Source organism: Hibiscus syriacus, unplaced genomic scaffold (genome assembly GCF_006381635.1).
Source record: "Hibiscus syriacus cultivar Baekdansim isolate YM2019G1 unplaced genomic scaffold, ASM638163v2 tig00110733_pilon, whole genome shotgun sequence".
Taxonomy (NCBI): domain Eukaryota; kingdom Viridiplantae; phylum Streptophyta; class Magnoliopsida; order Malvales; family Malvaceae; genus Hibiscus; species Hibiscus syriacus.
Window position 1 is genome coordinate 571401 of NW_024062845.1, and position 16424 is coordinate 587824.

The 16424-nt window shown below is 34.8% G+C and overlaps 1 pseudogene; it reads right to left on the bottom strand.

Moving 5' to 3' along the window:
* Positions 1 to 2075: 2075 nt before the first annotated feature.
* On the bottom strand, positions 2076 to 6286 carry LOC120139242 (annotated as a pseudogene).
* Between the last annotated feature and the right edge of the window lie 10138 nt (positions 6287 to 16424).

Below are 16424 nucleotides of genomic sequence, written 5' to 3' on the forward strand. Positions count from 1 at the left end.
ATACCAAGTATCGATATGTTATATATAGGTATCGATACTTTTAGTCCAGTATGCTTCTCAACAATTTGCACGCAAAATGTATCGATACTCGAAATTTCGAAACCGATTACTTTAAAGTAATAGGTAAATTTACAATGTAGACGGTAAAAGTCTATCGTTATATTGATAATAGGCGTAAATACCAAGTATCGATATTGTCTATATAGGTATCGATACTTTTATTCCAATATGCTTCTCAAACAATTTGCACGCAAAATATATCGATACACATATATAAAGTATCGATACTTATAATTTCGAAACTTATTACTTTAAAGTAATATGTTAATTTACAATGAAAACGGTAGAAGTCTACTTGTATAATGATAATAGGTGTAAACATCAAGTATCGATACACATGAATAAAGTATTGATACATGAAATTTCAAAACCTATTACTTTAAAGTAATAGGTAAATTAACAATGTACACGGTAAATGTTTTTACCAGTATAATGAAAATAGGCGTAAATGTACCAGTATCAATATTATCCTATAAGTATTAATTCTTATAATTTCGAAATCTATCACTTTAAAGTAATAGATAAATTAACAATGTACACGGTAATAAATTGATAATATTGAAAACAAATCAAGTAATTAACCAATTTTTTTTTATTTTCGGATTTCTAATGCCCCATCAACTTTAAACAACTTTCACCTATTACATTAAATAAGCACTACTTGTTATGTTATTATGGTTGATAATGTTTCCACGAATTAACCTATTTTGTTATCGTCGAATTTCTAAGGCTCCATCAGCTTAAATATTGGTAGCATTTTAGGTGATACCTAATATGTTGATAATATTGATAACAAATCAAGTAATTAACATATTTTGTTAACTTCGGATTTATAAGGCCCCATCAACTTTAAACAGGCGATACCTATTACATTAAATAAACGCTACTCGTTATGTTATTATGGTTGTTAATATTTCCAATAATTAAACTATTTTGTTATCGTCAGATTTCTAAGACTCCATCAGCATAAACTTTGATATTATTTTAGGCGCTACCTAATATGTTGATAATATTAATAACAAATCAAGTAATTAAACCTATTTTGTTATCATCAGATTTCTAAGGCTCATCATTTTTAAAAATGCGCTACCTATTACGTTACACAAAAACTACCTACTAAGTTATTACGATTGATAATGTTTCCGCTAATTAACCGATTATGTTAAAGTCAATATTTTTTTGAACATTTTACATATACGACGATAATATTTCCAGTTATTACTATTATTATTACCAATACAAATAACATTTCCGGTGAAAAACATATAACATTTCATGAGTGCTTCTAACTGGTCACCTATTTAACCAGCAACGTCTTTTTTTAACCGTATATTAATCTGTCTCACAGCAGAACCTCCGATCGGCAGTCATAACCACCCAGCCTTTCTTTTTCTTTGCTTCCAGAAGAGAAAAAGTTGCATGAAGCAGCAAGAAACTGGTCAATTCACATCAACAAACGAGGCAATTGCTTGGTAGACGTGGTTATTAGCTTTGAATTGAATGGGGGAAAGAGACCACAGGCCACAGTAAAATCTACAGTTGGACATGCAACGCTGTTTGTTGGATAGCATAGTTATGGTGTTTTGCTGCACTCCTCATCCCCCACCCAACTGTGCTCACTGTAATATTGCTCACACGACCGACTGTTTTAATGTTCATGCTAATATTCTCTCCGTACGGTACATAACCTCGATGGCGACGAACAAGATACTATAAACACACGAGCAGATTTGGAATTTGGAGGGTAAAATATTACTTTAAAGTAATAGGTTAATTTACAATGAAAACAGTAGAAGCCTACTTGTATAATGATAATAGGAGGCGTAAACATCGACTCCTATTATCCAAAGACCTCTCGGCATCGAATTCATTGAAACAGATAAACTCAATAAGGTCTCTATAACGCTGATGGAGATAGGTAGACCAACAGATGCTCCGGCACAGATACAAGCAAAGCATGAAATCTGGAAGAAAAAAATTCTCCTTTCTCCCTGCTCTCTATTTCTCTCCACCGATCAACCCTCACAACATTCTGAAAGGCTTATTTTTCCATCTTTATCGATGTCGGCCTCCTCAAGCAAAGGGTCAATGGAACCTCTTAAGCCCGTGTGCTGTAAAACAATAGCACAATATGAATAAGTGAACAGTATTACACTAGTCACATTCATAAAAAAGAAGTTGATATAGAAAAAGTCTTCTGCAAACAATTTACATCGGCTTCTTGGGAAGCAAGTGCAATCCGCAAACACACGAATTCAAGTTTTTATATATATAATCAAACCTATAGTTTGCTTAATTTTGCAGGGACGAACATTATTTCGTTTGTTCTGAGACGAAAAAGTTCACCAAAAACAATACTTACCGTTCTAAGTTCTTCCGGAGTTATAAACCCATCTCTATCTACATTGAACTTCTCAAAAGCAGCTTGTGAACGCAACTGCCATTTATCACAATCATGTTCTTCCATTTGATTCACATGTAGAGCTGCAGCAACGAACTCGGTGAAATCAACAAGCCCAACCGTGTTGCTATCAATCTGAAATCATAGGAAATAAACAATTTGACGACAATCAAAACCATGGAGAGGAAAAACAAATTAGAAACGAATGAACTCCAGATGAAAAATAAGAAATCTGTACTCACTGCTTGCAGAATCTCAAGGACACCTGATTCCTTCAGCTTCCAAGGAAGATCTTTCACCAGACCCTGCACCGCAACCATCTTTATTAGGACAAAAACAAAGAAGCTCAGTGCAACCAAAATAGAAGTTATGTAATAGAAAGGATTACCTGTCTCATCTCTTCAAGACTAATAGAACCATTCTTATCCACATCAATTGCATCAAACTGGTCCCGTAGATCGGCTATCTCCTCTTCATTAAGCGTACTGGCCAATGCCTACACAATAATAATGATTATATTTAACAACTGAAACAACGGAGATAACAATCGCCTCTTATGCACATAAATAATCAGCTAATATTCCAAGAGGAAGAAAAACTATATTACCCTCAGAGCAAACTGCTTCAATCGACTATACTTCACGAATTGCCGCAGGTTGTTTAAGACAGATATATCAACAGGAATCTCAGATGCATTTCCTCCTTCTCTAACCCATGGGTGCGCTGGAGAAGTTGAAAACAATCAGAGATTTTCTTCTCAAAACAATAGAAGGAAGAAATGATAACCCAATAAGAAACTTTGTTTTAGTAGCGAACTTTCCATGTAACATCCATTTCCTTAGAGCTTAAAAAAGGAAAATGCTGTATTAAGAGAGATGCAAACACATACATAGGGCCTGAGCAGCTGTCAGTCTTACATGAGAATCCTTCACCAATAACTTTTTCACAAAGTCTTTAGCACTATTGCTGATTGTTGGCCATGGTTTACGATGAAAATCAGGCTTGTTCTTCAGAACCTGAGTTTATTGACATTTGCACATCAATTCTCCAGAAAATAATAACATAATATAAATAAATAAAACCAGAAGATAGTATATCTTTGAATATAAATTCTCAATGGATTTAATAGGCAAAAACATAATTATTCAGGGAGCACAAGAAGATAGCTACAGTAATTAGTAAGACGAACAAAATTCCAGATTTTTTCCTCATGGATATACGCATAAGAAAGCATAAAGGATTAATCAATACATTGAAATGCTCAAGCTAGAAGGAAAATGTACCACACCTCCTTAAATATACCATCCTCGGTCTTATCCCAAAAGGGCCGCATCCCACAAAGTAAAATGTAGGTAATTACACCAATACTCCACACATCTGATTCAAGTCCTGTTCTTCTTTTCAATACTTCAGGAGCAACATAGTAGGCACTGCCAACAATATCATGAAACCTCTTCCCTGCATATAGGAAGTCAAAGTTAAGGATTGCATGGCTTGGATATTTGCAGCATGAGCGTAACTTAGGAAGCACAGACATGGCACACGGGTGCAACAGAACATGGACACAATGATAGGAAATTTTTTGAAAATAATATAGACATGAAGCAGTAAGATATGAAAAACATTTGCATCATATTTTAATGCTAAAAAGTTTTAAATATATATAATTAATATAAAACATTTTATAGAACATAAATAAGTTATTAAGATAGTTAAATTACCTTGCAAATATATTTGTAAATAGCCTGCGGTAGCGTTAAATATTGGATGCTAAATATGTTAAGACCAGATTTTTTGCCATATCCAACCATTTTTGAAATATTTGAAAAAATCCATGTCAAAAACAGGTACAAAAATTTATACGCAGGGAATATGGTGTGTCCGTGGCAGTACTTCATAGATAATAAAATTAACAATGTGAAGAGAAAACAAATGCAAAACAAAAAGAGTTTGAAAAATAAAATTACACAATACATGGATCATTGTGCCTTTTTTTTTAATACATAGTTATTTCATGAGCAATGAAAAGACCTCTACGGCTCTACATGAATCAAATACCACTCACCAGGTGTGATAAAGTCTGACAAGCCAAAATCTGTAGCCTAAGAAGTGAATCCTCATTGGTTGACTTAAATAGGACATTCTACAGGCAAGAACATATAAAGAGAAAAATAAGCAAGTGGCGTGACTACCTAAAAAAGAACAAGCCATATTAATGTAGTTCAGCATACCTCCGGTTTCATGTCACGATGCACCAAGCCATGCAAATGGCACTCAGCGGCAACTTTGAGCATCTGCCGTACAACTATTGCTGCATCTTTTTCACTATAGCGGCTGCCCTTTCTAATAAAAAAATATATAATGGTAAGAATATGTTACCACAGGTTGTTACAATATTAAAAACATCCGTAGAAGCAGAGTACTGATTAATTATTGCAATTGGATATAAATACAGTAATAGTGTTCAAATCTTAATGAAGCACCCGTACTTAGCCAATATACGGTCCAGCAATTCTCCGCCTTCACATAACCTAGCATCAGGCAGAGATAACACATAATAGTCATTAGTAAAGAGATAGATGGATTGATACAAAGACATATAACCAAGGCAAAGATGTTTGATCAGCCAAAAAACCATTTTTTTCACAAAACTAAACATCAGAAACAATATTTATAAAACTTACTTCATAACGATGTATACGTACGAATCATCCTCAATTGCATTATAAAACTGAACCACATTCTCATGTCCTCAACGGCAACGGGAAGCACCATCTGTACCGTGCCACGAAAGTAAAGCACAAGAAAACTTAAACTTATCGAATTTAGAATAGTTAATTGAGTGTAAATACACCATCTTCTATTCAATATTCTTCCGTGCGTCTATTGAATTCACTGTTGGTTAGAATCACAAAACAATATATTAGATTGCAGGTTGCAGCCTCACATTGAAGCTCAACTAAAATGATAGTCAAATCATGCTATCACAAGATCTCCATACCAATATTTTAAAACTGTTATAAGATTCTCGAGGCGAAGAATAATGGACGCAAATTCCTCATAGCTCAACAAGGTTGTAAAGATCCCCTACCTAATTTTACCGAATTTAAGATGATGATGCTTATAATTAAGACCAGTCAAAATGAGAGGGGGGGGGGTAGAACGAACTTTTCACATTGGATTACAAATCAGAGAAGGGAAACGCTCCCACAACCATGTTTCATGTTCAAGACCAAGCAAATTAACACGTAAAAAACCAAAAAGGAACGAGAAGTACTAATCAAAAAGAGAAGTTAATCAAAATGATCCCAAGAACCCAGAAGCATAAACAAGCAAAGGATTACAAAAAAAAAAGATACCTTATTTTTCTCAATTTTCTTAACAGCAATACGATCCCCATTGGCTTTGTCTATCGCAACATAGGTGTAACCAAATTTTCCATGTCCCAACAACTTCCCAATGGTATATCGCTTGTCAAAATCTTTATTGTACCCAAAATCCGTACGCTTCTCGCATGGGATGATCCCAGTTTGTTTCCTGGAACTTGGTTTCCCTTAGCCCTTTAAAGGCTGAGAATTCCTCGCATGCTGCTTCTGCTGCTGATCTTGTTGGTGTTTTGGCTTTTCAGACTCTTTCTTCACATTGGTGGTTGCGGAGGATTGATTTTTTCTGCGGTGGTGGGCGGTGGCGTTGCTGCTTGAGCCAATGACTTTGGAGGTGGAGAGACAGGCTCCCATGATACTAATAAAAAAGTAGTAAAGGAATGAGTTTTAGAGATGAAATCCCATAGGAAAATGGAAAGGAAATGAAATAAATGGCAAAATGGGTAAATGTTGAAGTCCCAAAGACAAAGATAATGGCAGTGAAGGAGGAAACAAGGTAGGAAGACGGTAAGAAGAAGAGGGATGATTGCTGCCTGCGCTGCCATGGTCAAAAGAAAAGTAACTTTTTATTTTATTTATAATTATTTTCATTTTATAACTAAAAAGCAACATTATAATTTTTTTGGGCTTGTATATTTTGGATAAAATTTAGAAAAATATGTATAATGAAAAGCTATTTAGAGAAGCAGAGTGAATGTTACCGTAAAATGGACTAGTAATCTAAGCGGATTGATTATTTGGTTCCATAAACTAATCAAAATATTATTTTGAGAAATATTGTATTTTCTACATTGTAGGAAAAATTCGTCATATTGATGAATTTATATAAATATATTTTATACTTAGTTATGTGGGTCTCTTTGAAGCATAATTGTTTAATATATTTTTAAACTCGATGGAGAGTTCCATTTGGATTTAAAAAAGTAGTCGTTAAGTGAATGTTGAGCACCGGACAAATTCAACAACCATAAACTATTAGTCCATGGAATAAATCATTTGGGCATGATGAGTTATGTGGCCTAGTCATTTATGGTCTTTGAAATTTGAAGTATAAATAGGAGTTTGGGGTTTAAGGTTTATACTATAATTTATTATGAACAAACATGACATATTGAGAGAAATAAAATTATGTTGTTTGACGATTTTGCGGCAAAAATATCTACCCGAAAACAAATGTTACGTTTTGATCATGTTCGTATTTTGTTGCTTGAACTAATTCCAATACTATTTATTTCTTATATTTTTAAAGTTCAAATTATAACATTAAAGTTCTTGTTTGAATTTTTTGAATTTTAAAATGTAGGAAAAAGAATGGGATATTTTTCATCGAGAAATGAAAAAAGAATCGCCACATAAGTGGATTGTTATTTATCTATAACCGTCTAGATTGTATCCTGTCACATTTCTTCTTGATTTTCGGGTGGTGTTTGCGTTGATTTTGGCGTTAAATGAATGTGGGAGACCTGAAACTCATATGTTTCATTTTCTGAGTGATGAAACGACGATTACTTTGAAAGGTGTGACTCACCAACTTGGTGTTCTGATAAATGGTGAGGCGTTGGTGAAACATAACTGTAGAAGTTCATTTTGTCTAGGGTTTCCATTCGAGCTTCGATTGGGATTTTATATTTTATTAATTATATATTTATGTGCTATATTATTATTATTACCAATTAAGTATGAAATACTAATTACCATATTATTATTAGTTAGATTTATCAATTAATATTTGTATAATTAAATAAGTTAATTATTAGGGTGTGTTTATATGTTATACGTATTATTATATATAGTATATAAATAAATAATTAATATTAAATATATATGTGTGTCGATTGGGCTTTAACAAAATACTAATTAAAATGTTTTTATTTTTACAGGCCATATCCAAGCAGTCCAGTTACAAATGTCACCAAATAAGCCTAACGCGTTAACCTAATAGAAGTCTCGGCCCATCAAGTCCACTATTATGAGATGGCCAGAAACCAGGTCTCGTCTTCTTTCTGTCGCCGTCAGTCAGATTGACCATTGGATCCGACCTCTGATCCAACGATTCAGGATTAAAGATTGAATAAGGTTTCTAAACCCTAATCTACTCTAGCAACGCTCCTTCGCCGGCTATGTGAGACACGTCAACTGGTCCCCATCGAGCCTCGTCACGAGCAAAATGATAAATCGGTTCCCCTTGCTTATCCCCTGCAAAAACGGTTATGATTTATGGGAGGGGTAATAAAGCAATGCCAAGGGAGCTCCTCAGGGTGAGAGAAAAAGGATCAAAAGGGAAAGAGGATTTTTTCTTTGATTTTTTTCATTTTGTTTTGTAATCTAGGTATTATAAAACCCATAGAAATAGTTTGTAAAGAGGGGGTTCGAAAATGCTCTCCATTATTCGGTAGAAAAATAGAAAACAATACAAGGAGGAAGTTTTTTTACTCTAAAAAACATATTGCGATATGATCTATTTCCCATTTTTTTCTTCCAAATTAATACAACAATAGAAACATTAAGGTTCTTTTTCTCTCTATCATTTTCAAGCATTCTTTTTCCCATTTTCAGAATAAAAGTGAGGGACAGAGTGAAGCTTTTACCTCTGTTGAGTTGTCATCGATCCCTAGGTCGATCGTCGGTCGGGTTAGAATCCTTAGGCTTGCATGTCGATTTAGGAGGGATAGTGTAACATTTTGGGGTCTATTTTGGTGAGATTAGGATGGAAGATTGTGGCTTTTAGGCGTTTTTCATGTTTTTAGGTTTACCCGTGGCGGTCGAGGTGAGTGTGAGGGAGATTTATGGTTGAGGAATAGTGGGCTTTTGGGGTTCTCATCGGAAAGAGGAGCTTTGGTCCCTCATCAGAGCCAACCGGAGTGGAGAAGCGCGGTGGCAATTCGTTTTGGTTAGAGGTTAGTGAAAAGAAAAAGGAAAGAGAGAGAAGAGTAGAGAGGATATAAATGATGATTTGACCAAACTGACACCCTTTAACTGAATATCTCCCTTTTTAGCACCGTTTGTTCTATATTTCCCGAAGTGGCACCCATTCGGCTGAGGTGGCGAAAGGCTCATCCTCGGGGATGCGTTTTACCTGGTTTTACGTTGAGTGGATGCCACGTGTGAAAAGCGCATCCCGGGGACGTGTTTTACCTTTATTTTGCTGATTCAGTTGCCACACGGTATTTTTTTAATAATAAAAATTTTATTTTATTGTTATTATAAATTAGTAATATATTATGTAAATTATTTCAGTTATAATTTAATAATTATGGAATGTATTTTTTTAATGTGTGTTAAAGGTGGAGTGTATTATCCAGATTAATCGGATAGAACAACAGATGAAAACTAGTTTTTATTTTATTGTAGGTATATGAAAAATGTATAAAATTATTATATTACACGTATGGTTATATTATTATTTTTTATTTTGATTATCGATCTATTAATTTGATCACTTAATTATTTAAATATTATCAATCTAGTCATCTGTTATTATTATTTAACCAAAATATTGATGCATAAGTTAATAAAATTAGTATAATTACACATTTAATCTGTTATTATTATTATACATTGAGAAATTATAGAAAATGAAATTACATTTAAATATTAGAAACAAAAAATTCATTTAAATAAAATATTAGGTTACATAAGGGTTAACGATTATGTGATGATAATAGAGCTGGACATTTTTTTCTATTGTGTCCGATGTTTCTACAATGCCCACATCATTTTTGTTCTGTTGACTTCTCCCGAATATCCATATCACAATGTATTCTAGTAGATTTTGGACGACCTGAGTCCCTCAATAGCAATGGATCTGGTACAATTGTAAGCCAAGTTTGAATCTCATATGGGTCTCTTTCGTTTTCTACGGGCGGAAATTCAATTTCATATACTTTGAATACTTGTGAAAGTTGGTATACGGGATCAACATAATTTTTGTAGTCTAAATGGGAATGTGAGCAAGCTGCAATGACATGAGAGCATGGATATTTGAGTGCTTGAAAGAAACCACAATCGCACCACCTCTCATGCAGATTAACTCTGAAAGAGTTAGCTTCAATCCCTTGCAACGGACGTGGCATTTCGGTTACATGAAACAATTCACGGGTTCGAGAAAAATTTGTAACCAACATCCTATTTGATGCAACCATTTTTTTCTGTAAATCAGCTACTAGTCTTGGGTGGTAAATATGATCGTTTTGCATCCAAGTAAGAGCTTGACAACCGAGCTTTGCAAAGAGTTGACCCAAATGAAAATAAGTCGTTTTGACCAATGCCCGTGACTGGTAAATGACGCGCCCCCTTTAAGGTTGACTTTATTGCTTCAGCAAAGTTTGTTGTCATATGACCATAGCGACACCCCCCGTCATACGCATTTGTCCATATTTCTTTACTGATGCCCATAATGTACTCGCACCCCTTCTTATTTTTGCCAAACAACTCTTGTAGCATCGACTCATACCTTTGAGGTAAGAGTTCGTAACCTAAGCCATTAGGAATATGTAATAGTTAATATGAAGTATAAATAAGTAATACGAAAATGATAGAAAAATTGGGGAAAAGTAACATACCCATCCGCACGACTAATTGACGTTCATCGTTCTTCTTGTATTTTCTGTAATAGTTTGCAACAATATGACGGACACAATAACGATGTTGAACATGTGGAGGTCTATACATTGTACCCAAAGAGTCCATTGCTGCTTTTATCCCAGCTCCTCGGTCTGAAATAATGCATACTCGTTCCCTGGTGACAACATGTAAACATAAATTTTTAAGGAAAAAAGCCCAAGACTCGGTGTCTTCTCCTTGAATGAGGGCAAACGCAGCGGGAAGAATATTACGGTTTCCATCTTGGACCACATCCAATAATAAAACTTGCTTGTATTTCCCATACAAGAAAGTACCATCAATTTGGACAACTGGTTTACATACTTGACTGCATTAATATACTGAGGGTAAGTCCAAAAGACACGGTAGAATTGGCAGCGATCACAAACCACTCGATCATTCATGTAATGATGTTGAGTTTCGACCTCAACAATTGTCATGGGATTCAGTCTTTGCACAACATGAAACCAACTGGGCAGCTCGTTATAAGATGAATCCCATTCTCCATGAAGTTAGCAAATGGCATTCTGTTTTGCCAAGCAAGCTTTTTTATATGAGACGGTGTACCCATATTGTGACTGTATAGCAGAAATTAACACTGCAACAGCTATATGAGAGCTTTGCTTCACAATGGGCATGATTGCTTGGCAAATAATGTTGGAGTCCAAGTTGGGATGATCCTAGTTTATACCTCTTGCACAATATGTATGAGGACCGCTGTATCTGGTTAGTTCCCATAAGTTGTTCTTCCTCTTCCTCTTTGATACACGAACCATCCATTGACATCTGTTGTCACGTTGGATGCAGTAGCAGACATATTTCTCTGTGTTAGATCGATCAACTCGGGACTGAACTGAGTTACGAATATTGTAACTCTTTATTGCCATCATTGCTTCCTCATTCGATGCGAACTCCATTCCAATATGTAAATCACCGTCATTAACTGTTGATTGAAGTCCATAGTTGCCAACATCTGGAAGATCCAGAAAATTCAGGCTCATACATTGCATCATAATCAGCCCCATACATATGTGCAGGAAGTTTGGCTGGTGTTGTATTTATCGGAACGTCATCCTTGTCATCATCAGAATGTACGTTAAACTGTGGCGAGTCAGGTTGAACGAATAATCCCGTTTCAGCACCATCTGCACCTGGCTCCCGAAGAGGTTCTTCTGGTGGAGATGATGGTTCCTCCGATAATCTAATTTTGAGGTCAAATAAGTTCCCGCTTGTGTGTCCTCCCCTTGAACTTGAGGCCATTGTATCATGTGGGATGTGAATAGACTGCCGTCTCGTTGGCATTTCCATATGTAAGTTGAAAACATTGGCAGATGAATGTCTATCCCTTGAAGTAGAAGATATGTTGCCATATGGATTATTGGTGAAACCACGTGGGTTGAGATCATAAGAAGTTACAGATGAATGCCTTCTTACTGAACTTGATGGCATGGAATCTGGTGTTGGATCCGCCATTAATGATGTGAAATTATTACAGATCAGTTATGTCGGGCTATCAACTTGATCAGCTTGATATACAATGCCAAAGTGAGAGGAATATGGGAGACCACGAGAAGCATGAACCTCAATAAAAGACGCATTCATTTTAATAAGAGATTGTGAACTTCCCATATGAGCATCAACCATCATAGAAACATCATCATCATTTGAAAGTTGAAATGATGTATACGTGAGCGGAAAAAGTTCAGTAGGAAATCTGTGAAGTGAAGATAGTCTTCTCCGACCTGCTACACGAATCTTTAACGAAAGTTTTGTGATTAACTCCTCAAGAGTGATGTTTCTCTTCAAGGTTAAGGGGATATAATGATCTGACTCAAAAACCACCCCCTCTTCAGCTTGTTTAATTTCTCCATCATACAAAACAACAGCAGAAAAATGACTCATTTTCAGAGAATAGAGGATTGAGATTTTTGAGAAATTTAGAGTTTGAGAATATCAAAGCTTGTGAACTGAAGTTTGTTTTGAAAGTTTATAATACGTTGCATAATAGTGTCTATAACCGAGGTACTATTCACGTGAAGGCGCGTTCCCGTGGGCGCGCCTTTCATTATTTTGTCAGAGAATATGTTATCATTGCCCTATTATGTCACTTATGTCCCCCGGAACTATTCATGTCAATACCTATTATTCCTTAGGGGACCGTGAAGGCGCGTTCCTCCAATGTAATTGTAGCCTCTCCATATGGAAGGTGAAAAGTGTGTGTCTCAGGCCTCCATCTCTTAATCAATGCAGAAATTAGGACAGGTTCGAGTTTGCAACCGCCAATGATTGTTGCAATATAACCCGCAGAAGCCAAAATTGGCAAAATACGTTCCGGTGTCGGTATACGTGGATTTTTAATAAATGTCTCTAAATACGATCAGTATCCTAAATATATCATTATAAAAATTAAAATTAATATAAATTCATAATAAATTTAAATTAAACATGACAAAAATATTAACATTAATTAATAAATATTACCATATCGCTAAAATGTCTGGAGATATGGTCAGCATCCATCGCAACAGCATTTCACTTTCCATTAACTGTAGACAAAAATAATTAATTAATAAATTTAAATAAATAATAATTATAAAATTATTTTAATAAAAAAATAATATTATATAATTATATTAATTAAATAAATAACTATTTAAAAAAATAACTGAAAATAAATTTCTTACCACTAATAAAATTTAAAACTCAAAGATTTAGAGAATTTGAGTTATATAAAAGGAGAAGAAGATTTTGGTGTGAATAATGAGGGGGTTGAGGCGGTTTATATAGGGGAGGAGGAGGGGTAGTTGGGGAAAAATCGGATGGGCATTTAAGACATTTAATGAAAGGCGTATCCCCGGGGATACGCCTTTCACACGTGTCAACTGAATCAGCAAAATAAAGGTAAAGCGCGTCCCCGGGGATGCACCTTTCACACGTGGCATCCAACTCAGCGTAAAATCAGGTAAAGCGCGTCCCCGGGGATGCGCCTTTCGCCACCTCAGCCGAAAGGGTTCCACTTCGGGAAATATAGAACAAACGGTAAAAAGGGAGATATTCGGTTAAAGGGTATCAGTTTGGTCAAATCGCCGATATAAATGGCCGGGGAGGGTTTGGCTGATAAATGATTAGGGTTAGGATTTTTACCTAAAATACCTTATATATTCGGTTGTCAAAACGGCACCATTTAGAACCCACGTCTGGGAGGCGTTTAATCGCGTAGGAACTCCCTCTGGTTTCAAGTTGTTACATTTTAGTCCTCACTTCGAGGTTTTATAAGTTTCCAATATAATTCTTAAGTTTCAGCGGATTATATTTTGGTCATCGTTACTCGCCTGTTTGTATTTCACATTATATTTACTTTTGGTATGTTGTTTTCTGAACTTTCATTATAGTCCCGTGTGATAATGTTCGTTTTTTTGCAGTCTTGGTGTCTAGTATGGTATAATGTTTGTATTTCTACCCCGATTATTATCATGTTTGTTGTTAAGTTGTTAAAGTTTCTGTTCATTATTATTTAGCCCTTATTTTACCAAGCATGCTTTTGAAATTTATGTTCTGAGATACTATGCTTCTATTTTTGTATTTGAGTCATCTATCATATTTACGAATATTTAGGAAGGGTAAACGTGCCTTAATCGTCGTTATTCCTTTATTAAGTTTAAGTGTGATATTGTAAACCACCTTAATATGCCTAAACAATGTGTAAGATTCGTTAATTTGTACATTCTAATTTCTTGGATATATAGATGTCTTCTTCAATCAGTTGTAAATATTTTTTTTGCATGTTTGCATGTTTACATATGTATGAGTATGCGAATGAATTGCTTCTATTTAATTGAGATGTATGATATCCTTCATATGGATAACTCGACCAATAAAAAATAATTTGACTAAGGGTAATACATTTTCGTTTTAAAGTTGACGTGAGGTGGATGTCTTAACTTATGAGAAAGTTACTTCTGACAATTTTAAAATGAATATGTCTCGTTAAGTAAAACCCTAAAATTTGGGAATGAGAGAAAAATAAATGTTCTCCTATTTAAATTATTCGAGAAAATATCATTAGAACTTATCTAATATCCGATCTTGACGTCTTTAAATAATCGAATATTCTTCTTCTTTCTAAAAGGATTGGTAAGTTTTAATTAAATTTGTTTAATTTCGTGCATTTGAATATTGCAATGAAACCGTAATATTTCTTTATTTCGATTGGAGTAAGAATTGATTGTCTCAAGGCACGAGAGGTCGCTTCTTCTCGATAGGAAATAATTAAATATTGCTTTGTTTTGTTCTAACATTCACAAATGTTGTGTTAAGGGGTCTTAAATTAAATTAAATTTGAACTTGTAAATTTCATTGCAAAAACAATTAATTAATTGACTAGGTACCGATTTAGGGCATTGTGGGGGTGCTAATCCTTCTCCACACGTAATCGACTCCCGAACTCAATTTTCTGGTACGCTGACCGTAAATTTGTTATTCTAATAAAAATTAATATTTTATTAAAATGACAAACAAGTTTTTGGTGCCCAATCACACCCTAATCAAAGATTGGTGGCGACTTCTCGAACCATATTGTACTTTATTTAAAGGGAATCCCAAATTTTTCGAAGCGAAAGATTTTTTAAAATCACATTAACTTTTATTTAAAATTAATAAAAGATAATTAAAAATGTTTTTTTTTTAAATAAAAAAATCGTTTCGACAGCTGGTGATACCACTGGGAACTTTTTTTTAGAGAGTTAGGCTGATAGTCAATTAATTAATTGTCTTTACAAATGAAAATTACAAGTTCGTTCTAATTTGGCTTTGATCCCTTGTTTGGTTTAATTAAATTTTTTGTTTGCAATTTGATTAACCATTAAATAGTTGTACTGATTTGTTTATTAATATTTTCAGATTAATTTTGTGTTTTTGGATTTGAGGAATGAGTTTTTATGTTGTATATTGTTTTTCTCTTTTCCTCACACACTGCACAGTTGCATTATCCTAACATGATCTAAAACCCGCTCCGTCCAATTTAGGAGTGAGAACTACTCCCTCATGTGGTTTTCACCTTTGCATGGGATAGTGAATCGCTTCTGGAGCTCACCACATGGTCCTCGTGATGGTATTCACCTCCCACGACATAAGGAGGTGTGTTCCCGAATTGAACTCAATCCAAAAGCCTATATGGGTCAGGATTGAGGGTCTGACAGCCCAAGGGGCACCGACAAGGACAAATCGAGAACCTGTTACTTTAGAGACGAACCCAACATATAGTGAACCTAGAACCCGAACCTAGGTAGAGTTTGACCCAAACCTTAAGAGTCCCGTGAGGAGAGTACACAAGGAAAAACTCTTTTGAGTCTTTTAATTTTTCTAGCTTAATTTTGTTTTTTCGAATGAATGTATGAGAACTAGAAATCATGAGGTTAGGTTTATTTTCAAGAAAACATGTGAATTAGATATCATGTGGTTATGATTTTTTATGAATAACAAAGCATAGGGGTAGAAAGCATGTTTGGGTAGGGTCTGCGAAAGATTGTATGGGTAGTCAACCTGTGAGGGTAGGTTTTATTTGATGCTTATAGTACCTAATATATTGTTTATCTTATGTGTACTAACCATTTTATTCTATGTCTATTTATTTTGATCTTATTGCATTTGAATCTACATGTCATCCAGAGGTGTTAATTTTCAAGTGATTGGCTAATAAAAGGTTGTTCATAATGAGACAATAAATCTTAACCATGTAGTCAACTCAGGAGATCCAAAGATATTCAAATGATCCATGAGGAAATACGTTCGATGAATGAAGAAATTTGAAGCTGAGTGAAGACTTCCTTTGAAGAAGCAAAGGGCGAGATGCTTCCTCAGGAGACAGATGCAATCAGATTAAGGACGAGAAGACGCTTCACGAAGACATGAAAACCACTTTGCATTGGAAGGAAAATGGAGACCTCAAGATTCAACCAAATAATGTAGGACATCAGGCG